The sequence below is a fragment of the Cupressus sempervirens genome, chromosome 7 (assembly GCF_028749045.1).
Source record: "Cupressus sempervirens isolate cs-2001-9-10 chromosome 7, ASM2874904v1, whole genome shotgun sequence".
Classification (NCBI taxonomy): Eukaryota; Viridiplantae; Streptophyta; class Pinopsida; order Cupressales; family Cupressaceae; genus Cupressus; species Cupressus sempervirens.
Window position 1 is genome coordinate 857,545,485 of NC_143124.1, and position 25,249 is coordinate 857,570,733.

Here is a 25,249-nt window from a genome sequence, read left to right on the forward strand (position 1 = left end):
TGATTATGTATGATCTTTTGAACTATTTAATTGTGATTTTTCTGTGGGAAAATGTTAGTACAATATATACTCATTTATGGGAATTGAATTAGTGGAAGTATGATGTACTAAGAAGTCACAAATGAGACTGGCAATAAGAAGTCACATTGCGTATACCAGTTTTTAGTAGCCTGCAAGAGCAAATTTTGCACCTGTGTCTATCTAGTCATCTGTATGATATGATATGATAGATTTTAATGACGTCCACGAGACTAAAGTAGTCTATGGGACCCATGCAATCGCCCTCCCGAGTCAGGAGCCAAACTAGTCAGTTGCAAAGTTTTGGTTAACTTGTCTCTTCTTTTCTGAATTTTGATAATCAACTCCGCTGTTCTCTTCACTTGATCTTCCTCAAATAAATAGTTGAAGTCCTTGTTTTGCAGAATTTTTGTATAATCAGATCTGATGTCGTTGTAAGCCAAGCATTCCATGACAAAGTGTTGCTCTGTCTCCACTGTTCCCATATTGCAAAATAAACATGTTCTATCTGCCCACTCTTCCTTTGGAACTTGCCATCTACCAGTTTCACATCGCAGCTGATGCGAACTAGTTCTAATTTGTGCCATCAACATTTTTGCTTTCCAGTTAATAGGTGCCCTTATATAGGCTTTTTCATCATGACTAGAAGTGGGATTAAATTCTTTAATGTAATAAGATTTTTTCCTCCCTATGTGTCTTGTCCACAGAATATTGCGAAATTTTTCATTGACAAATTTTTTTATTTCTTTAATGTTATCCGGGCAAGCTTGGATGTTGATATCCCATTTTTGCATCCATTTGTCATTTTGTTTCATCCATGTGCGTTTCCGCCTCACAAGTTTTTCCTCTATTACCAACTTGGGCCAACGATGTGTTTCTAGACCTTGAGTTTTCTTTAAATAGCTTAGCATTCGGGTCAATGCGACGGCTTCTAATGGAAAGGAACCCACCTCCGCCAAAAGGATTTCATACGGAACTGTGGTCTTGATTTTAAGATTGCATGTGATAAAGTGTTTTTGAATTCTTTCTACTTGCCGCCATTTCTGTTTGGACATACTACCGCCCCACACTTCACATCCGTATAGAATAACCGGAGTGACCAGCAAACCAAACAGAGTTTTCATGGTCGTCCAATCCCATAATTCTGCGTTCCTGCACTTGTAGCCCATCATACAAAGGACAAACAAACCTTTTAAGTAGTATCTTCGAAGTAGTATCTTCGTGTGATGTGCTGAATGTATGGCTGGATAGACACTGTCGTTTTTCATCTTCCTCACTGGACATTTAATTTGAATGTATTTTCTACTTTTGCGTCTAAGATTTTTATTCTACTGATAATTTGAAATCAAGTTAAGTGCACATAAAGAGAGCTTAACCACATAATGTTTGGCTTCTATTACCTTATAGTGTGACATCGGTATTCGAAGCTGATTGTAGGAGATGGTATGAAGTTGTTTGAGCGAGCTGCACATAATGGAGTTCTATATAGTGTTCACTTTTGGCATCTTATTCTGTGATGTATTTAAAATTGTTTGCGTCAAGTGCTGAAGGCTTTCTATAGAGGAAATGATTCAGTAGGTGAGAGTGTTCTAATAATAGTGATAGTATTCTTATTGAGAAAATGTTGAATATTTTTATTATTATTAGTCTCTGTATCTCTATTAATTTATTCAATGTTTGAATCTTATATTGTAAGGTCTAATAAAACTGATTTATTTTTAAAATATTTTTTCTTATTGGTCAGTGTCAATTTTGCTGAGCGTAAAATAAGGAAAAAATAAAAATGAACAGATAATTATGCATTAAATATTGTCAGTACTGACGTATTTAGAAGCATGGTTGATTGTCTCTCGGGACAAGATAGCCAGAAAAATTGGCAAGCCTCTGAAAACTTCCTCCAAATTCTAGAAGCATCTGGCATGTCCTCTTCCAACTTATCCATCGGTGGGCAGTCTGTGAAAATGCAGGGCATATCCGCCACTGTGCCTGTTGACGCAGATTATGATCTTTTGGATGAAGAGAAATTTCTTATAAATCATGGACGAATTTAAAAACAGATTTAGATATGTCGTGAATGGATGGCAGGTGGCAAATCACTGGCAAAAGCCCCGAAATTTCCACTTCAAAATTGGCGTCTTTAAGAAAAACCTCAATTTCTGAAACGAGCTTCTTGATGCCATCAGAATCAGGGTAAGGCAACAATGAGAGACAGTGGAATTGTTTATTGTAAGGTCAATTCTAATGTAGGTTCTAATGTAGGAGTCAATACGTCAATTGTTACCTTATCAAGGTTCAGATTAATGTCTCTGACCATCTAATTATTGTTTTATTATATATATTGCATACCAAAGTGCGAGTAATTGTTATTTTAGAACGCTAGCTTTTCTGATTGTCCAAAGATGAAGACATTAGAAAAAATCTAAGAGAGTTTGGATGAGAAAATGGGGAAAACGGGTTTCCCAGGTGAGAATTCTCAATTACCGATCTAAAATATGGCTGGGCTCATACGATACATTTGAACAGGCAGCCCGTGCATTCGACGCCGCCATTTATTGTCGGAGGACCGAACGCTACAAAATTTAATTTTCTGGACACCGTGCCTGTCATTCCGGCTGCCTTGTCACTTTCCCGGCGCAAGATTCAGATTGCAGCGGCCAAATACGCGCACGATCAAATTCCTTCCATTAGCAAAAATACTGATATGGTAAATGTTAAATTTTCTGCTCTCAACAGCTATGCATAGTACATCTGCAAATATTTTCTTTCAACCCTGGATAATCATGGAAGGAATATCTTTGGACATCGAAATTTGCAACATAATGGTGACAGGTTTGGACTGAAAGCTCACAGCAAATGCTATTCCCTAAGCCAGAAACTGAACGCTGGTGTGCCATTGTGATCTAGGTGTGATGACGGTGGTCTGGCTGTCAAAGCATTAATTACAGCTTTTCTCCAGCCACTTTAATCAGGCTCTCTGGCGTCAAATAAATGCGGCCATATCCATATCCTGAACAAACTGTCATCGATTGTGTTTTTTACAGCTAAATCAGTTTTATTTCTTAGGTGACTTATTTCTTCAATGAACATTAATAGATATTAAAAAGATAATTACTCAATATTTAAAAGTTATTTCTCATTTATCTTTTTTTTTCCAAAAAGACAGGGACTCTAGTTTCATAAGAGCTCTAGTTACATTCTAATAGTTATAACATAAAAGTTGTTATTGTTAATGATGACTACTTATGCTGTAACCCAATAAAACATAACTTAGCATAAAAGTATTGTCTCATTCTTTTCGAGGCATATGTTGACGTGGCATCATATGTTTTGATGTGTTGTCATATTTTGTAATGTAACTTCAAAACATTAGCTATATGTAGGGACTTCTCAAACAAACTTTTGTAAGAAATTAGGAGTGATTGAAAAGTTTCACTATCAACACATTGCATAATATTAATAATGTACGAGTATTGAAAGTTTCCTTATGTGATTAGAAGCATGCTATACACTAAATGTAGGTCATCATATGCATTGAGAGATGTGTTTTTGTTAAACATTGAAGGCCTTTGCATGGTATTGTAGTACCTTATGTTGAGATGTTTGAGCTTATAGATTTTGGACCATGCAATGTTTTGTAAATTATCTCCTTTTCACCATTTTTTTATCCATATAAGATTAAGAAAGATACAATCTTATCATATTACTTTTGTTTATTATTGTAATTTTCACAAGTATTTTTTTATTAATATTTTCTTTTTTGGTGATAATTTTTTTTACAATGATTAAGAGAATATTAAAATAATTTGTTTAATTGATTTTAAGTACATTTTCTTGATGCATAGCAACAACCAAAAATTAATTTACTCGTCCGATTTAAAACATCAAATTGGATACTCACGAATTATTTTTTAGTAATCAAATACTCGATGAAGAATTTGAAGGGGATTGCATATTATACATTTTTTGAAAAATGTGACCAAATTGTTATTATAGGTAGAGATGAAACAACTATTCTTGTTAAGGAATTTTGTTTTGAAGTGATTAGGAAGATTGCATTTTAGGTGGAAAGGAGGAAAACATAATTGCAACATGTCAAATGAGAAACAATACAAACACAAACAAGTTTCTAAACAGAAAAGTGTCTCTAGGTATATAGCATAAACAATTTTGGACCCTAACTTATTCAACCCTACACAATTTTTGAACAATTGTGTAGGATATGTTATGAACAAAGTCCTCGAACTTAGGAGAAGCAGGGTAGGATTCCCCCTTAAAGGGCACACCCATGGATGGAATAGAAATACAAGAACAACTACTCAGTTTTTGACCATGCATCAGTCATCTCAAAATTAGGTTGTTTTTTTTAAAGCCAAAGGTAAACAAGAATAGAAGAAATAAGACATCGAACAATCAAAAGAGATAGAGGGTGGAAATTACTAATAGGAGTTTGAAGGACCAAAGCTCTCTAGATTCATAATAATTACATTAGAAATTGCACTGGGAACTTATCTTGCCATGGAGGAATAAGAAGAGAACCAACATTTTGAGGAGATTCACTCATTTTGAGAGTTAGAGCCATGAATAGTCAAGTGGTCAACAAGGAAAATCCTCCACCATATAGTAGCTCTCTTGTGTCAAGAGCAAGAACAATAAGAAGAGTAATTAGTGGAAAAACAAAGTGTTTGAAGAGAGACCCTCATAGGCAAGTAGTTAGGTTTATGGCTTATCTATGTCCACTAGGATTCAAACAAATGTAAAGTGGCTCATGTAAGTAGTATACGCCACCTTCAAGAAGTAACTAATAATATTGTCAATACTCTCATAGAACTCAAACTAATCTAACATTGAGATTTCCAAAGAGTAGGTTGAAGGAGATAAACCGACGCTTCACCAAGGGGGAGTGCTCTCCCCATATCCAAATCTATCATCAAGCACCAAATAATCTTTCCTTTAAAGAGACAAGTTTCTATGGACAAGCTCCTAGCACAAGAGAAAAGCTCGATCTTACCACTATGAAAGTGTTTCATGATTATGAAACTTGATTATGAAGGTTGAGAAGGGAATGCCACAAGTTGTTGAATCTATAGACCAAGTCTTTGGAGAAAAATTCTTTGTTTTCAGTCACATCCTATACACAAAACACCACAAAGGAGAATTGTGAGTAGGGGAGTGTGTAGGGGAGGGGCAATATCTTTTAACACAACAACAAGAAAGTAAGAACATTTAAGGTAACAATAGCTGCATAGAATTGGTGTTGACCAACATTTGAATTTCAAAAGTTATGTCCATTAGCAACACAATGCATAAGAGAATCCATAATTTCTTGACCTAAAACTTAAAAAAGCCTAAACAATCAACACATTTAGAAGCAAAATATCCACAATTAGGTTGAAGATGAACCAAACTAAGTCCATTAATAATAGACTCATGATAAGAGAGTAAAAGAAACCTAGTCGTAGAAAATATAATAGACATAAAATAACATCACAAAAAATAGTCATAGAGGTGAAGAACACATAGGATGGTAGAGATTCTAGCCCATGACTACACAAGAAGTAAATTTTGAACACATACGTGGGAGAAAACCATTCTATAGGTTTTTAAGTAGTGATGAGAAAGATATGAGAAATGATACCGCATTAGATTATTATTATTTATTTAGTATCCTAGCATGGGGGTTGATCCTTACATGACCACAATGAAAAGGCATCAAGAGATCAACAAAGATGTTGCCTATTACAAGCAAAGGGATTACATAAGGTCAAGATAAGACTATTAACAATGCACTTGTTGGACAACTACTAAACCACATCTAGTATGTGAAGCCAACTCACTCACAATGAGGGTAGAAGAATGAGTGGTATAATGATTCTTTCTTTACTAGAAGATAATAGCTCAAGTGATAATATTACTAGGGTCCTAGATCCCAGATGTTGGCTATTACAAGAAAAGGGATTACATAAGGTCAAGATAAGGCTATTAACAATGCACTTGCTGCACAACTACTAAACCATATCTACTATGTGAAGCCAACTCACTCACAATGAGGGTAGAACAATGAGTGATATAATGATTCTTTCTTTACTAGAAGATAATAGCCCAAGTGATAATATTACTAGGGTCCCAGATACAGTATAGTAGAACACCCATTTTTGGGACATCCAACACTAGAACCAAAGTGCTAGCAACACTATACATATGTTACCAAATGATAGAGTAGCGAGAAGTGGAGTCATGGCTATCAAATTAGAGAAAGATAGCTAAATGAGAGTATCATCACACGAGGGGGGGTGTCATCATCAACCTACAAGGAGTTCTGAGAGATAGAATTAGAGGGAGAGTCTAAACCTCAAATGGTAAAATGATCATCATTTACATCCTTTCTCTCAAATGGGAACACTTTTATAATATAAATGAGAATAATTTGTGGCCAGATGCACAATAGAGAAGTATCACTTACATTGTAATGGAGGCCCTCATAATCCAACAATCAAGTCCAGTGTTTGTCCCCAATCATGAGCACAAGTCAAAAATGTGAGTGAAAGTAGACCAACCCAATGAAGCCATAGTCTCATCCACCTTCAAGAAAAGGTCAAGATATATTTTTTGGCCTCAAAAAAAGGAATCACCCAAAAATGGAGTGGGAGATTGAGGAGACAACTTACATTGGGCACACACTAAGTGATTCAGTAAGAGGTTTGTAGGAGATTGTCCCAAAAGAGAGTGACTTCCCCAAGCCCATAACTTTTTGAACACCAAATCATGGTCTTCAAAAAAGTCCTTTACATAAGGGAAAAGATCAATGTTAGCAACGACTAAAGATTATCAAGAACTTGTTATCCAAGATTGCAAATTCAAAAGAGAATCCAACCAAAGCTAAAGGCGAAGGTAGGGAAGTCTTAAACCAATGTGAGAATCTTATTGAAAGAATCCAAGAAGGGTTAAAATTTGGATGCCAAGGTTTAACCATCAACATAAAGCAATCTTGCTAACTAAAGAAACATTCACTCAAGATCTTATTTCTCATTATCATTATCATACTTGGCAATAAAAAACCCCTTAGCTAAAGGGAAAATATGGACTTACCAGTAATAATGGGCTCCCATTGTTCAAATTTAAAAGCGTCTAACTTCAAGAGATTAGACCAAAAAAACCCTAAATCAACCTGCAAAAAGAAAGATGAGAGGTGGCTTGATCAATATCTTCCACTGTCTCAACCTCTAGCGAAATAGAGATAGATTTGGAGACACAAAAAGGTTTTGTTTGTACTTGTCTCTTCTTTATGACAAACCCCTTAGCCTTCTTATCCCCATCACCACTAAGGGACATTAAAGAGGAAGACATAAGCACCACTCCAATGCACCAAAAATAGTAACGGACAAAGGCTCAGAGCAGTAGGTTTCAGAGGGTCATTCCCAACTCTTGATTATAGAGCACTCATAGAGGAAAGATCCCCCAATCAAAGCGAGATAGATAAGGAAGCTCCCATAAAGGATATACATCTAGACACAGACCCCAATGAAATAAGTACACCTTCTGCTACAAGAGACCCAATAGAGGAAGCAATTGTCAAAGGGAAACTGATGCCAACATATGTAATTATCGCTCCATTGACACTGCACTTCAAGAGGTCAACAAAAACCTTGGCAAAAGCCTTCACCACTTCCTTATGAAGACCATATTTTGTTTCATATTCATGGATCTTGAGTTATGGTCAAATGGTTATGAGGATTCATTGTGAGGGATATACATCATAGTTATCTCTTTGGTATGTGTTTTCTTTTATGATGGTCATATTAGATAGTAATGGTTTGATTTCTTGAAATGGGAAATGGAGTAGGTTGATATTCTTTTCCATATGAATGAATGAAATGTATATTATCTTTAATTTCTTGTGGATGACCAAGTTTGGATGTGAAGGAGATCATACTTGACACAAACAACTTTAAGGAGTGTATGTAGGAGGACATGCTACACATTTATGGTTCGTGGCTTCCCTCTTTGGCATTAAGGATCACTCTAGAGGCTCACACTATATATAAGGTTGTGTGTTTAGCTTGTGTTTATTTGTCATCACTTGGGCAATGGTATGGAAGTTCATGTACAATTAAGACTTGTTGGAGATGTTTCTTGCAATAATTTTGTTTACAAGATTTCCATCTCTTTGTGGACGGTCCTTAGTACTTCATGGTTACACACATTGTGTTTTCATTTTTAGACTTAGTTTGTTGTTGCTCTTTTCAAATACGACATTACCCATGCAATGAGTGTTTGTAGATGCATTTTGTCTTCATTGATCACTCTACATATGAGCTCATGCTTACATTTTATGCATTGGTTATGACAGTGACATAAGTTGACTAATCTTTGGATACCTTTGAGGTCTGATTGTATGGGTTAGTCCTTACTACATGTCTTATTTTTAGTCTCATAGGTTTATTATTAGGATGGACGTAGTGAGTTGTTCTAATTGAAGTTCTATTTTTTTTTCAACTTACATTATCCAAGGACATGTCCCCACCCAAAAACCTAGAGTTTTTGGAATGTGAATGTCCTTGATAAAAGGGGATGGGTATGGGATATCCCCGAAAACTAAAAAAATGGCCAAGACATTTAGGAAACACTGGAATGTTGCAAGAAAAAAAGTGGGATGACTGACTATTCCAAATGTAGAAGCACAAAATATTTCATTGTCATAACCTTATTTTTTTACAATTTAATTAGGCATTTAGTGGGGCCCGCCTCACCACTTGCTCTAAAAGGGAAAAAAACAACCCTTATGAGCCATTGTTTGGCATTTCTTTTTGCATTTGTAGTTTATACTAGAAGAGTGTAGTTTTCATTTTGCAAGAAGATGAAGTGATTTTTTTTATTGCTAGAGCTTGTGCAAGGGTTTAAGCTTCCTCTGTTGTGCACTGAGTAAGTGTGAAAGTCTTTATGCTTCAACTTTCTATTTGTTAAATAGATTTACAACTTGAAAGAGTTTTTTTTTTTTTTTTCCCATTATTTCAGTTCATATTTTCATTGCACATTTAAATCTCAAAACAAAGCACAAGCAGTAGTGGCAATGATGATTAATATGTTTGTGTGTTTGGGGGGGGGGGGTTGTGGGTGGTGATAGTGATAGTGTTAGTAGTGGGAAACAAGGTCAACTTCAAAATGATTTATTTAAATGCCCTTCCACCATTATGAAAAAATATACAAAGGGTCTTTTCAATAGAGAAAAAAAAAACCTCTTCTAAATGTTTTCACAACTAGGGGGCAACAAAGTAAGAAGAATGTAGGAGAGACTAGGGTGTGAGATTGCTATGTTTGTCTTGATGATTTTAGGGTTAGCTATACAAGGGTGAAGTCACACATTTTAGGTATTGCAGGATAGGGAGTTAACGTTTGTGTTCACTTGAATATGATGAGAGATTAGAAGCAAAAGATTGCACTTAGAGGTTGAAATGGGGGGAAACAATTTGAGAATGTCATCACCATCTCCTTTACATTCACAATCATCTAGGCATATGTCATCCGCCACTGGTACTTGTGGCAACCCTACTAAGACAAGAGGGAAGAGGAAGATGGGCATTGGTGAGAAGGGCTCAACAAAAAGTTCGTTTACAACAAAAGCAAAGAAAGTTTGTGAAGCATCCATTGACAGATTATTTATTGCTAATAGTATCCCATTTCATGTAGCCCATTCCACTTATTTTGAACAAATGGTAAAAGATATATTGACTATGAATCCTACAAATGTACCCCCTAGTGATCATAAGACATGAACCACCATCCTAGATAATGAGTACTCTAATATCGCTTTGTTGTTTAAGGATATGAAACATACTTGGGCTAGGATGGGCTACTTTATTGTAATGGATGGGTGGACCGATGTTAGACATCGACCACTCATCAATATCATTGTCAAATCCCTCACTAGCTCTCATTGTCTTAAAGTCCTAGATTACTCATCAAAGTGCAAGGATGCAGAGTTCCAACTCACCATTTCAAGGGATGTCATAGAGGAGGTTGGGTCGACTAATGTAGTACAAGTGATCACTGATCCTACACGTTTGTGCAAATCAATCGATTTAATGGTAGAGGGTGCTAACAAGCACATCTTTTGAATCTCTTGTTGTGTTCTTGCATTGAACAATGCATTAAAGGACATAGGGAAAATTGATTGGGTGAAACAAGTGGTGTTAGAAGCTAGAGAAGTGCAAATGTTTATATACAACCACCACACTTCACTTGCTCTGTTTAGGTCCTTCTCTAAGGCGTTCCTCAAACCAACCGAGATGAGGTATGCCAATTTAAGTTATACATCAGTTTATCTTATTTTTAAAATTTTAATTTTTAAATTATTGTTACAAACTTACATGTGATGTTTTGAATATTTATATTTAAATTTATAATTTCATCTATAGATATTGCACATATTTTATCTTGATGGAGATGATGGTTGAGATGAATGAGGCCTTCCAATTGATGGTAGTGATTTCTAGAGTGGGCATGATGGTCCAATTCTAGCTCCTTTGAAGGAAAATTGGTGAAGCAAAGGATCCTTGATGACAATTAGTGGTTTGCAATAAAGCAACTTGCTGATTTTTAAGTCTTTGGCTTGTTGATTTTCACACTAACTTACAACTTCTAATTCTAATTTTAGTTTTTGTTTGTATCTTGCAGATATCTTCACTCTATCATAACACCCATTGTAGATGTCATTAGTAATGCATATACTAACTCTCTAGTTTTGGAGATATATGAAACTTTTGATATGTTGGGGGAGAAAGAAAATTGTTGCAGTAAAGAATCCTACATTGGGGTTTTATGAGGAGCATGTTAGGCCTATTGTAATAAGTAGGTAGCACATAATGAATAGCCCACTTCATATGGCAACCTTTTCTCTAAATTTCAAATAGTATGCAAAGTTGGATGGAAGGGAGACCCTGTGTGATGATCCTGAGGTATTGGATGGTTTTACAAAAGCCATTGATAAGATGTATCCATCTCGAGAGGCCTCCATTTTTCGTGCATGATTCCTTGACTTCACCAAACTTCGTGGCCCAAACTTGAGTAAGCCACAAGCAAGGTTGGATAAAGTGGTTTTGGCATAAAAGATCCTATTGTATGGTGGACCTAGCATGGGAGAGATACACTAGAGTTGAAAATACTTGTCATTTGCCTCCTTGCATAGGTTATTAGTTCCTCAACTACACAGAGGAATTGGTTGACATATTCATTTATACACTCCATCAAGAGGAATAGACTTACCTCTAGATGAGTAGAGAAGCTAGTGGCAGTGCATAATGCTCTTCAATTTCAAGATCGTCAAACTCCAGAGTATAGGCAAACTCTAGCTATATCATGGGATGTTGATGCTAGGGATGTGGGCCAGATAGATGAGGATAAGACAACACCAGGATTGGTCGGAGTTCCAGTAGATGAGATTGTTGGAAGTCTATTAGGAACGTTAGATATTGAGAGGGGGTGGGGGTGTGGGGGGTGGTGGAGTGAATGAGGATCTACAATTTTTTTTGACTTCTTGAAACAAATAACAAATCAAATGCATTCACTTTTAACCCATCTCATATCATAAACCATATAACCATAAATTGTAATAAAAATAAATCTAACTATTCATCACATCTATGAACTAAAAGTAAATGTGAACACATAACACACAAGATTTGGTAAAACTAGGGTGGGGATGACACTCACTGCAACAATAAAGTGTGTCTATTAAGGCTACAATGTTTTATCACTTCTGGCAATCTACCCTATGAGGGGTCTGCCCTGCTAAGAGCTTACTTGACTTATTCAATCTACCTTGCTTAAAGGATTTAAAACTTACAACTAAGTAAGCACTTTGTTCAAAGATTTATATAGGCTTGTTAGGACCACTCTATTAAGAGATTTACCCTAATTCACTTGCTAGAATGTCTTAGTACCCGATCCTTCCATTAGCACTCTGATGCTAGATTACAAACCTCTTTCCAAATCAATTTGATCTCCTATCTAATAAACTTTCTTATTTCCTTCACCACTCTATTCAATTTCTCTATTTGGTCTCTTTGCTTCTAACAAACAAACATAGCTTCCTTCACTATCTCTTCATCTCTCTTCGTGCCTATATTGATTTAGGGTTTGAACCCTCCTTAAATAACTAATTGATGAAGCTTCTAGATCAAGATCAATGATCTAAATTGATCCCTCTTGTTGCTTACCCATTCCCTTTTTCTAATTGGATACACTATCGTGTTAGGGATTAATGATCTTTGAAAAAATGCATAATTAACTCTTTAAATTACCTTGTTCTTTGTGTCATTCCAAACCTATATATCAAAACTAGTTTGCTCGACACTTGTATACCCTGACGCTTGGTCATTACTAAAACTCATGTTATCACTTTACTTCTGAATGCTCGACACATAATGTGTAACTTGACATGAACTAGCTTGCTTTCACTTGGCGTCCACTGACTTCTAACATACTTGACATATGTTGTCACTCGGTTTATACTAGAGTACTTGGCAACCAAAAGACTTTCTTGGCTCAAACTGAAATGTAGACAAGTCAAATATACATCACTCATCCTTCATTATTACAGTGATGACCGACCAACTCTGCCTAGGAAATGACTAAGTGTTTGACACTAATTGACAACATGGCTTAGAGATCAACAATCTCCCCTTTTGACATTAGTGGCAAAAACACTTTGTCATGACTTATTATTACATTCAAAATTACAAAATAGTACTCCTCCATTGATTGTGACTCGGTCTTCATGAAAACTTAACTATATACAACATATGCACATGACTTCGAACATACTCTACAATCAAAATTTGATGTCATACCTTGCTCTGTATATCTTCACTAATCCATTGATCCATGACATTTCCCCCTTGTTTTTGTCACTTATGTCTATTGGGGAGCTCGGGTTAGATTAAACTTATACAAAAATGGTTTATGAATATAGAGGATCATAGCTAGAGCATTGTCCTAACTTGATTTAACAAATCCCAAAATATGAATTTTTATTTCTAGCTCAACAACTAGAGCAATAAGATTGTCAGCAATCGAGAGATGAGGATCTCTTTGTACTATTTTTTTCACAGTTTTTAGTTCCTTCTTCATGACCTCCAAATTAGGTAGGAGCATTGATTGAATAGAAATCAAATTTTCTCTTATTTGAACATCTTTAGCCATAAATTCGATTAACCTCCCATGCGTATAAGCCAATCTGTTAAAGTAGAGCTAGAACTTGCATCCATGCTCAATGTGTGTACTGATGACCTTAACTCTACTTGAAGTTTATCAACCAATTGTTGATTGTCTTGTATAAAGAATTCTACATCACATAGCTTCTTTTATAATGAATAAACATTCAATAGAACCTCTTCTAAATTATTTACAGGAGTAGAAAGTTCAACCTTTTTTATTTCCATCTCTGTTGAAACTTGCTCCAAAACTTTGTGTTCAAATTTCATCTTAGACCATTTCATCAAATTTTCATTGGCCTCTATATCCTCATTATTGACTTTTTCAACAACGTGAATTAATTGATGTACTATAAGTTCATCCTCATGAATATCTTGAATATTGAAGGCATCAACAAAAATATCCTTAATTTCATGTAGTACCTTCTTTTGTTGATGTTCCCTTCTCATCTCTTCTTTCTTTCACTTCCTTCAATTCCTCTTGCAAAATTTGCATTTGCTCAAAAGTAATGGTTTCAAGATCATATTTGGGAAGCACTATTAACTCATCTAATGTAACAGGTTTACTGAAGGACTTTCCCTTCTTCTTCAATGACTTCTTACAACTCGATAATGCTAACTGCAATGTTGAGACATCAGTGCTGGATCTCTATTCACCCTTCATGTGGCTATTGTCAATTTCCATGGAAACTATCCGAGATTGAGTAATAATCACTTGTTCAAGTGTGACACCCTTTTTGCCTTCTACTTGTGGAGGTAGATCTATACTCGACAATTGCACTAATGCTTGGATGGTTCCCTGTTCTTTAGGCTCATTTGTCTCCTCAATACTTATTTGCACACCCTCCTTTGTTTCCTCAACATTAGGTCTTGAGGTAATCACAATGGATTGATATGCTTGTACTTGTATATTTTCTTCTTCTTTCTTTGCATCAGTAATAGTTGTGGCCTCGACATAAGGATTCTAAATAGTAATCATTGGGGTACCTTCCTTTGACTTCATCTCAATTGTGAAAGTAGGAATTGTGGAGTTGTTTGATATTGTACTCACAATTGCTACACTCTCTACCTTTGGATAATCTTTAATTTGGATGAGAACAAGATTGGTGCATGGGAGAGGTGATTCAAAAGTTGCCTGAGTGATTGCTTCACTATTAAGCTCTTCTTTTGTCAAAACATTGACATTGAGCTAAGTATCTTCTGGCATGTCCTCAATGGTGACAACATCCTATTGTTCACTCTCCTCAATTTTCTTCCTTATTGCCTCTTTCAAGCTTTCAGGCTCATCAAAATATTCTTTTCTGTCAAGTTCAATTTGGCTTGATGTCCCTTCATCCTTATTTGAGTCTATGTCTGGCAATAATCCAAAAATCACTTTCCAAATTAGAGTGCTTTGTTGAACAACTTCTTCAATTTATTTTTCAATATAGAAAATGCTCTATATTTGGGAACACATATGTTCTTGTATTGTTCTATGAACTTTTTTCTCTACTTGGGTGTTAGAACAAGCATCACTTGGGCTTATTTGCCTTTCTATTTTTATTGCAAACTACCAATGTTCCTTGACTTTATTGTACAGTTCTCAAGTATGAGATTTCCAATTTCTAATAGGGTCATCTTGAAAGCTCCCATCATTTCTAATATAGCTTCTTCTATCTTTACTTTATCATTATTAGTCATTTTTTCATACTAATGAATTTAAATCCTGACAAACATGCGCTATTTTTGACGTTCTAACAAATTTCATCCCCATTAGTTGGATGCTTATGCAAAACCACCTTGAATTGGATGGCAAATCATCAGAATCAATCTTTTCCTCATCTTTTTGCAAGACTAGCCTCCTCCTCGGCTTCTTATTAGGCTAGATTGGCTCTGTATTGACTTGAGTTTTCTTTCTTTTACTTGAGATGTCCCCTTTTGCTTGTTCTTTCTTCTTTGGTGGCTCGTCCAAAGCTGCAGCTATAGTAGCCCTTGTCCTCGGTCTAGTACCAGGAGGAGTAAGTTTCTTCAAGCTCTTCTTTACAGTGGGCTCGACAATAGTAATGTGCTTTTGTCTCTTTTCCTTTTGCGCAACTACTAGTATATCCTTACCCTTCTTTTCTACAACTTCTTCTTCACAACCAGATTGGTCTTCACCTTAACTTTATGTTATTTGCAATGGTGCATTTTGCTCTTCACCTTGACCTAAAGTCTTCTCAAGATTCTTATTTGTTTTCTTCTTTTTCCTTTCCAAGATAGCAGATTTCAAACCAACAGTAATCATTATCTTGGCTTCTTCATAGTTACCAAATGTTTTGGCTTTCTCATCTACCTTTTCTGCCAGTAATATCATAATGGCTACAGACATTTTATCAATATTTTCTTCATAGGGCAATGGCCTTAACCATTCTACCCTACGTATTACAACTTGTACATGGGTATAATCAATATCAACAAGGAAAAAAACATCATCATAATACTACTCAACTAGAGATACATGAATTATGCTTCTCTTTCTCATCTTTTGCTTGAATTCATCAAAATAACTAGTCATTACATTATCAAAATTTGCTCCTAGTTGCTGAACAAAATCACTTATTTGTTGTGTGACAAGTCGGTCTTGGCTCCAAACAACATCTCCAAAAGTAGGAAAAGTGTTTTGCACATAGAAGAAAATACACATTATGATTTATCCAAACTTACATGAGGTGTTTTCCTTCCTAATTTCTCCAAGATTTTAAGCTAACTGGATCAGTTGTAGCTTGACAAGGGCATTTGTGGTCCTTCTATACAATCTTATATCTCAATTCTACTATTATGCATGTCACCCTATTCAATCGTCTTGACTGATAAAATATGTGCACAATTACATGGACTAAAAATTCAATAATAAGATCAACGATGCCATCTATAGACATTCCTCGACCATTCCATCTAGCCTTTGTTTGATCTTCGATAAGGTTCCTGGCTTGGCATCACATGGTTTTCAACTGATCTATGGTAGGATACCATGTGACTCAATGGATGATCTCCTTGGTAATCTTTACTGGTCCATTCTCCAACCATAATTGCATGTCATGAGTCCAACTCAAAACTATCTTTCCATTCAAAAAAAATAAGGCACAAACTAACCCTTTGTCAACGACAATTTTGTGCTCAGCCTTCAATACTCCATATTTACACAACTTGTTATAAGCCTCTGTCAACTCATAACCTCCAATTTCACTAATTTTACATGTAAAGAACAATCTTACATCATGAATCATAAGTACCTTTGGTGGAATTGATGGCAGGGCACCTTAGGGATCTCCCTTTAACGCAATCTTTGGTGTACCTTGGAATTTTAGAGGTGGACATGCTTCATTACTCACCAATTGAACATTCTTCATCTCCTTGCCTACCTTCTTCATCTCAACAAATGTGCTCACTACCGTGTCTTTTTGTTAGGGTTTGAAAAATGGATTCTGAGTGTCTCGATAATAACAATACCTTTAACACTTCATTGAACTAACTGATGACATAGTTAGATCTTCAGAATTCTTCTCACAAATCGCTCTTATCAATCACCTTGAATCGCTTAGTAAACTCTTGGATCACTGGGTGAGTAAAATAAACTACAACATCTGTTATATGCCTTCAAATGATCGACTTAGGTCTTCAATAAATGCTTTATACATGGGTAGGTGCATTAAAACTGGCTACATCATTGTATAAGAACTCAATTAAAAGCACAACTTAGTCACACTTAACTCTTTCAACACATTTTCTTGGTCTATATTGAATACTCAGTCATTATAGTCATCAATACTGATGCTCGACATTAGTGGTGCAAATGATTTTTTTTGGTTCTATCCTCAATATTGTCCCAATGCATCTTATCTTATGCAAAAATGAACTTTAACACATCTTGTGTTAGGAACTACTATATGATATATCATTCAAATATACAATTCCTTACATACCTTCTTAGCTTAGTTAGAGGTAGTGTAATCACATGATCCATTGGATTGGGTGGCCTCAACTTCACTGGTTACACTACGACCAACTTATACCTTCTTTCTTCAAGTTTGATTCATCTCATTCCTTGTTTGCTAGACATCAACTTTGTATTTTCCTTTGTTGTGTTTGTTGATTGGTGCCGGTGATCAGGTCCTGTAGTTCTTTCTTACATGTCCAATCTTGTGACAACTAAAACAAACCAAATTTCTATCTAACCAACTTTTGTATTTGCCTCTAAAATGTGTCCTAATGTTGTTTTCTGCAATATGACCACATTCACCATAATAATGACAACTATCCTAATCCCAATTATTGGAGTTACCTTGTTTGGATGCATTTGTTTACATTTTGGTTGTCTAATTAGATTTTGCTTTGGATTTGCATTCTTGAGCTCTATACCAACACTTTTGACAATTGTAGAAATGACCTTCAAATCTTGGTCCAATTGGTGTATTGCTAGCCTTTGACCTGCATTCATGTGCTTGGTGTCCTTTCTTCTTGCAGTTAAAACAATATCCATTGAACTTTAGTTTAGGGTTTTGCTTACCATTATTACTTCTGCAGATATTTGTTGTATGTCCATGTTTTCCACAATGATAACATGTTGGTTTGTTATGTTTTGGAATTGCATTCCTTTGTTCTCCACTCTTTGATGATTCTCCTTCTTCAATGGATGATAGGTGCTTGGTATGTCCTAGTCTAGAGGTGTCACTAGGTGTTCTTGGTGATCTCATCAATTCTTCAAAGTACTTTATAGCTTCATTAGGTTTGTTCATCCTTTTTACGAGTTCCTTTTTAGATCTTAACTCATTCTTCAATTGATCATTTTGTGATCTCAAATTTGCAATCTTTATGTCCTTCCTATTGAATTCTTGATTTGCAAGTAGCAGTTGATTCATCATGTCCAATTGATTGTTTGTGAGCTTTTGCACATCAAATGTCCTTTCATCAAGTCTGGTAGCCATTTTTCTCGTCTTCTATTGCCATGATTTAATCTTTCAAAGCTTTCTTTTTCTGTTTAGTCACTTCACATAGCCTTACTGATTGGATTTCATGTTCTCTTTTCAGTCCTCTTCTTCATTTAAAATATTGTTCTTCTCCAATAGTCTATTATAGTTGCATCGCTTTCATTGGAATTTCCATTGTCAAGTAATCCTTTAGTGTCTTCTTCTTGATACAAAGTGTCATTCTGTTGGATAGCCAATTCATTTCTTCTCTTCAAGGATTTCTTCAACTCCTCTCTTGCTACTTCACATTGTTGCAGTATGATCTGTATGTCAAACTTCTGATTCTCAATGATCTCTCCCAACTTATAAGCCTCCATCTCCAAGATCTCAACTCTCAAGTTGTTAGACTTCTTCTAAGAGAACAAAGCTTTGATACCAATTGTTTGAAGTCTACAAAAACTTTTGACTTCTTTAAAAAAATAACAAATCAAATGCATTCACTTTTAAAGCATCTCATATCTAGATCATAAACCATATGACCATAAACTGTAATGCTGAAATAGCTCTAACTATTCATCACATATGAACTTAAAGTAAACGTGAACACATAAAACACAATATTTGGTCACCCAAAAACTCTCCAAGGTGAAGGTAAAATTGGAGTGGGGATGACACTCACAAATCTTCATTATTGCATCAATTACGTGTGCCTGTTAAGGCTACAATATTTGATCACTTCTGGTGATCTACCCTATGAGAGCTCTGCTCTGCTAAGAGATTACAAGACTTATTCAGTCTACCTTGATTAAAGGATTTAAAACTTACAACTAAGCATCCTATCAGGAGATTTATATAGGCATGTTAGGACCACTCTGTTAAGAGATTTACCCTGATTCACTTGCTAGAATGTATCAATACCTGATCCTTTTGTTAGCACTCTGATACTAGATTACATATCTCATCTTTCCAACTCAATTTGATCTCCTATCTAATTAACTATATTATGTCCTTCATTGCTTTGTTTGATTGCTCTATCTGGTCTCTTTGCTTCTAACAAACAAACATAGCTTCCTTTGTTGTCTCTTCGTCTCTCTTTGCGTGTATATTGATCTAGGGTTTGAACCCTGCTTAATAACCAATTGATGAACCTTCTAGAACAAGACCAATGATCTAGATTCATCTCTTTTTCTGATTGGATAGAATGTCTTCATGGGGATTAATGATATTTGACAAAACACATAATTAAACTCCTTAAATTACTCCTTGATCACAAGTGTAGAAGTCGGCCAAAAATGGTTTACCTCGTTGTTTGTGCCATTCCAAACATATATATCAAAATTGGTTTGATCGACACTTGGATACCCTAATGCTCGGTCATGACCAAAACTCATGTTGTCACTTTGAATGCTCAACACATACTATGTAACTCGACATGAACTATCTTACTTTCTCTTAGTGTCCATTAACTTTAACTTACTTGACATATGCTATCACTCAGTTCATACTGGAGTACTCGACAACCGAAGACTTGCTCGGCTCAAACTAAAATGTGAACAAGTCAAATATACATCACTCGACCTTCATTGTTTGGCTTGGTCGCAGTGATGACCAACCAACTCTCCATAGGAAATGACTAAGTGTTCTACACTAATTGACAACATGGCTTAGAGATCAAGAGAGACTACGATTCATGTAGAGCATGATAATGAGGATGAGGACTCTAATTTTGACGACATTGTGGTAGAAGCATAATAGGAGCATTATTCTATCTCATTTTTCTATATTTTGTTTTTTATGTTGAACTTGAACATGATAATGAAACATTATGTCTACTCTCTAGCCTTTGGACATGTTTAGATTTTTAAATTTCTATGATATTGTTTACTGTTAAACTTATATTTTTGTTCACATATTGATATGCATATTGACAATTGAAACTATTTTATGAATGCATAATAGACTAACATTAAATTCTAATACATATTGAGTACTAAATCAATTACTATTTGCTAGATGGCATTCAAATGGTGTATGTTAAGGTTTTGTAATATTTAAATGACATGCTTTGTGCTTAGTTTTATATGAATAACATGTACATTTTAAAATTTCCCTATATTTATATAGTCCCCCCTTCCCAAAAAAAATGGTACAATTTTTTTGCGATCTTGGAAACCCATCTCGTAGTCTATTGTCACCCTCGTCCCGAAAACTTGGGGTAACATAGTTTTCAACAAGACTACATTAGTTATGTTCTAGGTATGGGATTTGAAGTTGATGTTATTTTTCCTATATAACTTGTGAATACAAAGCCTTTGTTATCATTGAGTTCTTATGCTTGCATTCTTTGGATTGGTGCCTTCATGGAGCGTGATAGCATGTTTGAGATTATTGTGGCTTCATCATTCTGGCTCCTACAAAGGTAATATTGTAGACTCTTAACATGACTTTGAACAAGTTGGATAATTTTAAAATTGAGGCATATCAACCTTAGAGTCCTAACAATAGATTAATTAGATTTTCCTGCTCTAGCCCTAGCTGAGGCCGCTGGTCAGCTCTACCCTTGCCGTGGCCATTGGTCGGCTCTTGCTGGCTCCTATTTGTTAATGTTGTGTGCTGGTTTTTGTCATATGGCTTTGGCTCCCATATGCATTCCCACCCATGGGCATTCTCATGCCGCTAGGTTTTCTGTCGCGACACCAGTTGGGGTGGGTGTGGGTGTTACTGCATCTCTCTTTCCTTCTTCTGGTGTGGCCACTTCTGCTAGTGTTGTTGTGTCTGGGGCTAGGGGGAGTGTTGGTTTTGCCTCTTACGCAGATGTTGTTGCCTTTGAGGCGGATCTTCATAGGGTTGCTCCTTTTGTGGGTCAATCTTCTGGAACTTCAAAGAAATGTAAGACTACTCCTGTATGTGTAACTAAACCTCTTCAGGTTTTATTAGACTCTGCTATAGTGGATGAGATTCTCAATACGGAAGAGGTTTTCTCTTCTCATGCTGCTATTTTTCGATTTAGGGGTTTTTGGCCTTCCCTTCCTGCCCTTCATGATTGGATTGCTAGGATGTGGAGATCGATTTTAACTACAAATATTTAGATTTACACTATTGCTAAGGGCTTTTTTATTGTCAAGTTTGAAAATGCTGAAGATAGGAGGACTATCTTGCGTGATTACAACTTCTCATGGGAGGATCGTTTCCCCCAAATGGCCAAACTTTGGTATAAGAATTTTAACCCACTTACATAATCTTTTAATAAGATCCCTGTTTCGGTTAGGCTTTTGAATCTTCCATTGCATCTTTGGTTGGATTCTGTTTTGGAAACTATTGGGGGGGCTCTTGGGGATTTTTAGATTGTGGATTCAACAACCTCTGATGTTATGCATTTGACGGTTGCGCGCATCTTGGTTGAGATGGATGTCTCTAAGGGTCTCCCTGAGAAGATTTGCCTGGGTTCCCCGCAGGGTGTTTGGACTCAGGTACTGGATTATGAGGGTCTTCCTTTTCGATGCAGGAAATGCCATATGATTGGTCATGTGGCGGCATGTTGTTCCTCTAACAAGGCAAGATCAAAGTGTATGCCTACCTAGTGGACGGGTGCTTCTGATGAGCATTACACTATTACTAAATCTTCCTCTATTCAGGGGTATGATGCTGAGGAGTCTCTTGCCTCAGATGGTTCAAGGGATACTACTCCTTATGTTTTGGATCAGCTTGTTTTGGAGGAGGCTCTTGCTTCCCAGACTGCTAGTCTTGTTGTTCTGCTTGCTGACCCTTCTCAGTCTCCTGTCTCAGGACTTGCTGTTGTCTCTGGACCTACTGTTCCAACAATTTTGGATTTGGGTATGCCCATTTTGGCCTCTCCTAGGGAGAGTGTTTTGTTGGATGATTCTTCATCTCCGGTCTGCCTTGTGGATTCCCTTGTTTCTTCAGGGAATTGACAAAACGATGTTGTTAGGCTTGAGGATGGATGGACAACAATAAAAGGAAAGAAATCTAGGTCCTCCATCCCTCCCCTAGATTTGAATTTGCGGTCCTACAAGGGAGGTTCTAAATCTAAATCTAAATCTTAAGCTCCCTTATTAAGGATTGATGTCGGTTGTGGTGGGAATTTTGTTGTTGTTCCCCATCTTTGTTTGGTGATTCTCACTATTGTATTTGGGCCTTTTATTGTCATATCTTTAGTTTTGTTGTACAAGGTTTCTGGCCCTCTCAAAACGTATTTTTACTTAATCAGAACCTTAGAGTCCTAACATGTTGAATTGTCTAATTAATTGTTGCATAATTGGTTTTTCTTAAGTTATTAGCTTCCTCAATTGTCATTCACTTTGTGGGATCTCTTGGTGAGGCAACATCCTACATGGTCAGTGATGAGATAACATATTTCTTATTTTCTAGGAAGTTAGCACACACTTGGAAGATACTAAGTTTTGAGAAGATATTGTCATATATTTCCATTTTGGTGTGGGAACTGATTTAACAACTAACTATGATGACTAAGCAAACTATTTTTACAATTTCTATTATATGTTGGAGTTGTATTTTAGCAATTGACATCTATAAAGTTCACTTTTGACAAGTGGTGTGAGATAAGGAAGACACTTATTCCCAATCATAGTAAATGTATTTATTATGATAACCCTTATGAATGAGATATAAGTTGTTGCCTTCAAAATTATTTTTGATTTAGGAAAAAAAGGTTTTGAGGGGATTTGAAAGCCCATACAGATTTTAAAGGGATCTAGAACCCCACCAACAAGAATCTCTGCCACCAAGTAAACAAACAATGGTTTAAGAGTCTACTACAATTTCACGAACAATAATCAAGAGAGATAGAACAAAGATAGACCAACTACGAAAGGGAAATAATTCCCAATCACCCTTGAGGAGAAGGAACCCTCAACGAAATAAGAAAAGGCAAACACTAGGAGTTTCCACTACCTCCCTTCTTCTAGGAGCAAAGATTCATGTTAAAATGAGTAGAGGATTTCTTGCAATGTTTTCTCGTCAGAGGGATCCACCCCTCCTCAACTGGTGAGACCACCACTTGTGATTCAAGAATAAGAAAATGTATCGTAGAAGAACTAGCAAAAGAGACACATGCAGAGCCAACAAAGGGATTAGCAATAGAACTAGTTCTGATAGGGATCTCAACCTAATCCACCTCTGCCATCGCAAGAGAATGCACAACAATATCTGAACCTGCCACCTCACAAAGCGCAAAATCACAAGAAACTACAATATGAACAGGAACAAGGTCATGAACAACAAGAGAAGACTCAACAGTGGGGGAAGCATGAGCACACTTCTTAACAACAATATAGAGTTCAAAATTCCCCTTCCACCAAGAAGAAGCCTTATTAGTCTTTGGCTTTTGGAGAACACAATGAACAACTAAATGCCCAATGTTGTGGCATTTTCTACATCTGAAGGAAATCCCTTCATAATCCAGTGCCTGAATCATGTTGCTCCTATTAGGAAGCTCAACTTTAAATTTCTCAAACAGACCCTCAGAAATGTCCAACTCAACAAGACTTCTCGCATAAGTGGAATGCAAAATGTTTGATGAATCGTCATCAACCATCAAGCAGTTACCCATAGCATCACCTATTGCTCCCAACAAGGAATCAACCCAAAGAGGAAGGTTAGGAAGCCGAACCCAGATCAACAACTTAGTAAAAGTTTCAGTTGCCAGAGAGAAATCGAGATGTCGTGGTTTCACCATCAATAGGTGGTGTTGATTCAACCAAGCGAAAGAAGGGTCACAAAGGATCTTCTAATTCCTAGTTTCATCAAACTTAGCAATGAAGAACCCCTTAGCCATGGGGAAAAAGGTGGATAGTTCTAGATAAAACATGTTCCGAATCTCTAGAAACCCAAGCATACAACTCAAAAAGATTGGGCCAAAGACCTTGGAAACGACAGTCCATAAGATGGTCAGAAAGAGAGTCAATCTCCTCCACAATATCTTGCACCACGTCCATCTCCAACCTGAGCAAAAAAGGGAAGCAAGCAGAACAAGGACCCTTCCCCTTAGGAGGAGTTGAAGGCCCAATAGCTACCTTAGTAGCAAATGACGAAGATCTCTTAGAAGCCCTTGTAGCATCATCCTTGCCTAACCTAACCAAACCCGTAGGCACAATAGAAGTCACTAAGCCCTTCCTAGCCACACTAGCAAAGGGATTACCAATCACGCAACCACTCAAGATGGGATCAAAATCTCTTGTGACTAAAGGCTGGAAAACAAGGGTACACAAAGCAAGTTTACCAACACTCACAAACAACAAAGAGGTCGCAACAAGAACCCTAACGCTAGTGGCAGTGTCATGAAATTAACAAGTCGTTAGTTTTGACAAAACTTATCTCTTGGGCATTGAAGATGGTTTTGGAAATCACGTGCACTTACTTCTTTATGTTTAGCTCTAATATACGTTCATGCCTCAATTGAATTATGAAAGGAGTTGATTTCAAAGTGGTTATACTAATACATTTTAGCCAAGAACAAGATGTAAATCTCCATGTAAAGGCTTAGGCCTAAAAATAAATTGAAAGTTGTCACTAAATAATACATTGGCTCAATGTTTTGAAGTGGGGGGCTTTTTACCTGAATAGGTTTAACACACATATGTGATTGTGTCTCTCGTCTCTTTCTTCAAAATTCATGGTTTTGAAGTATTAAATCTAATGCCATTTTATAAATTGCAATCACTTTAAAGTTATGATTGTGTAAAGAAATTGTCTATTTCCACTTTTATGGCACAATAGTATGTGGTTGTATAAAGTTGTTGAATCCATTTTAAATAATTGTTGAATACTAGATGAATGTATTAATCTCAAACAGGTTTCTAAAATGCCCTTAATTCCCTTCAAAATTCAATGCTTTCCTCATGCCAACTACACAAGCTTGGAGGAAGATTCAAAACAAAAACTCATTCATATATTCTTATTCATGATGTTGTATTTGTAAAATCATTTATAAACGCAACAAATTTATCCAGATGCACTAATGTACTCTTGTATTTATTTAAGGGTTGTAATTCTAGACCCTTACAATGGCTCTTGCTCCCGCCCATTGCTCTCTAGCATGTGTTGGTATGGAGGATGCCC